Source organism: Macrobrachium rosenbergii, chromosome 56, assembly GCF_040412425.1.
Source record: "Macrobrachium rosenbergii isolate ZJJX-2024 chromosome 56, ASM4041242v1, whole genome shotgun sequence".
Taxonomy (NCBI): domain Eukaryota; kingdom Metazoa; phylum Arthropoda; class Malacostraca; order Decapoda; family Palaemonidae; genus Macrobrachium; species Macrobrachium rosenbergii.
Window position 1 is genome coordinate 22,178,794 of NC_089796.1, and position 6,000 is coordinate 22,184,793.

At 38.0% G+C, this 6,000-nt stretch overlaps 1 protein-coding gene across 1 annotated transcript in view; it reads right to left on the reverse strand.

Annotated features, from left to right (window-relative positions):
• LOC136836118 (major facilitator superfamily domain-containing protein 6-like) overlaps positions 1-2,318 on the reverse strand; it is a 158,102-nt gene extending 155,784 nt beyond the window's left edge. The window contains exon 1 of the mRNA XM_067100110.1: positions 2,267-2,318. The gene's annotated coding sequence lies outside the window, so the exon portion shown is untranslated. The remainder of the gene's footprint in view (positions 1-2,266) is intronic.
• Between the last annotated feature and the right edge of the window lie 3,682 nt (positions 2,319-6,000).

Genomic DNA, 6,000 nt, shown 5'->3' on the forward strand with positions numbered 1-6,000 from the left:
ATATAAAATAAAAAACTAATAACATGACCACTCTGACAAATTACATACCAAGGGAGTGACATCGTTCCTTGCTGAAAATATATAAAATACATGTTTATTCCAAGGTGAAATTTACTGACAAATATTTCGAAAAAAAAACGAAAGCAAAAATACAAGAATTAAAGACTTCCTAGGCGAGAGAGAGAGAGAGAGAGAGAGAGAGAGAGAGAGAGAGAGAGAGAGAGAGAGAGAGAGAGAGCCCACAAAACACCTGGGTATGAAATGGCGTTTTTATCAACGAAAATTCTCCATGAGATAAATAGGCGAAGTACGAAAAGATGTTCGGACGGAAGAGACGGCGTTATCATCGGCCATCAGCAAAACTGGCATCTGCTTTTACGAACGATGGACGTATTTTGACGGGTCCGTTTATTCTGCAATAACATTATTGGCAGAACCAATCACTTGTTCATATATATATATATATATATATATATATATATATATATATATATATATATATATATATATATATATATATATATATATATGTGTGTGTGTGTGTGTGTGTGTGTGTGTGTGTGTGTGTCAATAATTCTTGGTTTACTTCTGAGATTATTTTATGTTTTTTTTTGCAGTAATAGCTTTAAACTTTTCTTTACATTGATTAATCTTTTTTCCCTTTGCACCGTAATTCTTGCCTTTATTTTTTAAACAATCACTTTAATTTTACAAAATTACTTTGTTAGTTTCGTTTTGCGCTAATAATTTTTTTATCTTTACTTTTAGTTCCTTTTTGCAAAAAGTCTTCTCTTAATTTTATTATATGTGTTTTTCTTTTTCTAAAACCGCAGCATTTTTCCACACCAATTATTTCGTTTCCACACCAGCTACTTTGTTTTACTTAAGTCACTCACATTATTCCCTTGACATTTATATCGTAATATTTCTCGCAATAAAGTTACCGCATCCCTCTCATTAAATTAGTTTTCTCCATTTATCTTTCACACCCTAAAATATAAAACCATTCCTTTTACATTCAAGGAACCTCATTCGGAAACCTACGCTACAATCTGCTGTCTTGGGACCTTTGCCTTCGCGACGCAAGTTAAGTCTGGAGAGTTGATGTATCAATATACCAAATTCATCAAGGCAGCTAGAAGTCTTCAGTCGAAGAGAATCATTACTCATTAGGCTAATCGATATAAGAAATTACGGCCAAGGGCCAAGCGCTGGGACCTATGAGGTTATTCAGCGCTGAAAGGAAAATTGAAAATAGAAGAGGCTTCACAGGTGTAACACGAGGAAAACCTCGCAGGAAACAATAGTTAGGAGAGGGTAAAAAGATGGAAGAAAGAGAACACAAAAGGAGGTACAGTCAACAGAAGGAAAGGGGTTGCAGCTAGGGGCCGAAGGGACGCTTCAAAGAAACTTAAGTAATGGCTACAGTGCACGGCGTGAGGTGCACTGATCGCACTACCCTCCTACCGGGATTAGGCTAATCAATCAACATGAACGTTAACGTACTATAATGAATATAACTCTCCTGAGTGCACATTAACGGAATGAAATATGGCTTTGCACCACCAATTTAGTATATTAGTAAATCAATCATTTCGGTCTTTTTTTGACGTCGATCGAACAAGGTCTGGATACTTTCGCTTATCCGTGCTACGCTTACGTCCTCTGACACCATAAAGAAAGAGCAACGAGCTGCGTGGTCATCTCATCTGCTGAGTCTTATCACACTAGCCTCCTCTCTTTTCAAATACGCGCTCTGGGACATACACGTGCGAGGGAAGAGTTAAAAGGAGACGTACAAACACGTTATAAAATCAGCGATGGTGATTAAAAGTGGTAGATACTATGATCATTACCTCTAAATACAGCTGAGGAACGAGTTTATGTTCATTCATGTTGAGCTTCGTGCAAACAATAAGGATTGGATTGGTTGACCCTTATAAAACACATATCAAACAGCAACTGAAACTGTTAAGTAGACCTGTGCAAACACAGCACATAAACACAGAGTTTAGACCGACTTCCAAACATGTGAAAAATGCCGCTGGTGTAGCAGTTAGTGAAACTTCTAACACACAAGGCTCTGGGGAAACAATACAAACTAAAACGAGCACCGAACACGGCTAACGACTTCCAAACATGCAACGACCCAATTCTGGTAAAAACCGGAAAACAAATGAAGACTCGAATCTTTCGTCGGTGTTCTGGGAACTGTTGTGCAAATGTTTTTAAACTGTTTACAAAAAATGCGAATTTTTCTCCTTACCTGAAACATGCGTAGATCCGTCCCTACTTCATTAGCGAATTAATCTTTCTGAAAGAAGAGGAAAACAAAGGTTAATTAAAAAATAAAAGACCGTTTCAGTGCGTTACATCTTAACATGGCCGGATGTAAACAACATTCGTCACTGACACAAAAATAAAAGCAAACAAAATCAATAGAAAAAACAAAAACACTCATCAGTGGCCATGAGTTTGTAAGAACTGTTAGTTGCTACATTTTAGATAAGAGAGAGAGAGAGAGAGAGAGAGAGAGAGAGAGAGAGAGAGAGAGAGAGAGAGAGAGAGAGAAACGCATTATCTGTTATGAGTCTAGCATCCCGTCTCCTCTTGTTTTATTCGCTCTGCTTTAGTTTGTTTATAATATATATATATATATATATATATATATATATATATATATATATATATATATATATATATATATATATATATATATATATATATATATATATATATACATATATATGAATTCCGCTGATGCAACCATAATTCAAAAATGAAACTCTATTAGAAAGTGGTTTCTTTCCAGTTATTAATATTAATACCTTGAAGCTACTAAGCTCTTCCAAATGACTTCACAGATCGCAAATGAATTAAAGACAGTGATAAAAAACAATAAAAAACTTGAAACAAATAATCGGATGAACAAACGATATGAACATGAGCAAGAGAGAAAATACCAACAGATGAAAAAAGAGAAAAACACACAAAGAATGAACAAGGCAGCAAACCGAACAAGTAGAAGACGTAAATAAGGACACATAACAACAAGAGTAAAGACGCCAAAGGACAGACGAATTAGCAAAAATAAAAAGAGTTCTAACCTCCCCAATGCAGCTACAATTTAACCACGCATTGTCAACATTACTTACGCGTCAGTCCTGCCATTATGAAGTGACGCTAAAAACGTATTTGATTCAAGTATGTTAGTACTGACGTTCAGGATAATAATAATAATAATAATAATAATAATAATAATAATAATAATAATAATAATAATGCGAAGAAATTCACAATGTCGTGATTAATCTGTTGTATAATAAAAATCCACAATTTCTTAAATACAAATAATACAATTTATTTAAATAATTGTGCATTTTATTATAAAATAATAATAATAATAATAATAACACCTTGAGAACATTATTTCCTTTCAACTGTGTCAACCTGTAAGTGCATGAGCTTAAAAATAACGGAATAACTTGTGAATGAAGTTAAGCAAAACAATTCAATAAACTCCTCCCCCTCCCCCTCCTAAGGCCAATCTTTTGGAGCGATGATGAGTTGGTGTGGTCTCTCGGGTGGCAAATCCTCAGGTCTTCAACGATGATAAAGAAGAGTTAATTAATAAAAGGGAATGCAATGGAGTATAAAAGTTTAGGCCACTGGCCAAGCACTGGGACCTATAAAGGTCATTCAGCGCAGAGAGGGAAATTGAAGGTAAAGGTGGTTTAAAAGGTGGAACAGGAGGAAAACCTCAAAGCAGTTGCTCCATGAAACAATAGTTGAGAGAGGGTAGAAATTAAGATGGAAGAAAGAATATGAACGAAGGTAGAGTAAAAGGAATGAAAGCTGCTGCAGCTAGGAGCCGAGGGGACGCTGCAAACACCCTTAAGTATTGCCTACAGTGCACCATGTGCGGTGCACTGATGACACTAACCCCCTACGGGAAAGGGGACCAGCAATGGAATACTAGTGTCAAGTTTCAGGCAAATTCCTTAAACTGGTTCCCCGTAATTCCGGTCACGGATAAACAAACAGACAAACTGAACCAAAATCACAATGATCCTCCAAGCGCGAAGATAATGGCGTAGTAGTCAAAACACGAAGCAAAATAATACGAACAAATGAAAGCAAACAGTAAACATAAACTGAATAGCAGACGGTCGAAAATAACTCACAATAAAGGGCAGTGACCTTTCTTGCCCTCACCGCCTCACCAAAACCTCATCTCCCCCCTGGGAGCTAATAATAACGCCCTCGCCCCCCTTCCCACATCCCCGACAACCCAACCCCCAAACGCCGAAAACCAAGAAAAAACAGAGAGAAATGAGAGAAATAAAGAGAGGGCAATAAAACAACCCTGATGCTCGTTGCCTCATATTCCCGGGCGCGTGGCAGAATGGGGTCATTAACTCTCTCTCTCTCTCTCTCTCTCTCTCTCTCTCTCTCTCTCTCTCTCTCTCTCTCAGGAAATGATCGATGACATCCCTTCCTATCTTATCTGTTGTTTCTCAAAACATCAAGCGAAGGCGATAACAAAATAAAAATAAGATACAGCACAAATACACAAACATCCGAGTCCTCTCTTTGTAGGGCTTAGGCACTAATGAAGCACAGATAAAAATGAGGTGTCTTTAAAATAATACTGATTAATGTGCCATTACATTAACAAGGATCAGTGTGAAGTTTAGTATGAGTGTCACGGTGAAGGTCACTGCCCTTGGTATCATCTGAAAGGGCGTTATTTTTAAGTGGAGTTTGCGAACCGAATGGCAGATCTCCATCTCTTCCACACTCATTCAAAAACTTCAGACGTAACACTATGCAAATCTATGCATGAGGGTTTACCTTTGCAACAACTTTTAGGGTGAGTCCAAATTACCGTAAAACATGATTAAATAAGCGTCGGCAACTTATCACGAACACATCACAGACAGGTTGACAACAAATCAACGAACGGAAGCGGATAATCTTATGAAGCACGGGTTAGGATTACTATGCAGCCATTAACTTGTGTTTAACATGTTTGTGAAGTGTGTACCATAAGTTACCGACGTGTCTTTAAGACGTGTTTTACTGTAGGGTGGACGCCGCCCCTTACGATGACAACGTAGGCGTGACAGACATACTACTGACTGACGGACAGACAAATAGAAGGAAACTATAGGCCCAAGACTTTATCTATAAGGCTCTAATAGTCATTCTTTATACAATGGAAACGACTAGAGAGAGAGAGAGAGAGAGAGAGAGAGAGAGAGAGAGAGAGAGAGACGAAACCCTACGACAGACATTAAACACTAACCGGCAACTTAAGCCCAACGCAGCAATCCTTGCGGGACAAATGAAAGGGGTAACAGATTTCAATGACGTCATATAACACAAACATGACCGTATTAAGCGCATGTACGCCAATCAATAGAACCTAGACTGCCATGGGGTCAGGACTAACGAGATTGAATCGAGGTAATTGCATCCGTGTGTATTTAACTGACATGTCCAGGAATGCATGTGAGCATGTAGGATATAGTTTGTATATTAATGCATACTACTTGTGTAAAGTTGTGAAGTATCCCTGATAATACACATATACTTCACAGTGCGAGTGGATACACAATAAAATTGAGTTGAATACAGAGGTTAGGCCAAAGGCCAAGCACAGGGACCTGTGAGGTCATTCAGCGCTGAAACGGAAATTGACAGTAAAAGTTTGAAAAAGGTGTTAACAGGAGGAAAACCTCGCAGCTGCAATATGAATCAGTTGTTAGGAGAAGGTGGAAAGTAAGATGGAAGACAGTGGATATGAAAGGAGTACAGTAAAAGGAATAAGAGGGGTTGCAGCTAGGGGGCGAAGGCACGCTGTAAAGAACCTTAAGTAATGCCTACAGTGCACCGCATGAGGTGTACTGACGGCACTACCTCCCTATGGAGGATACACAATAAAGGTATGATTGCATGTTAATAAAAGTCAGAGCGTTTTAAAAGAAAATTTTGACA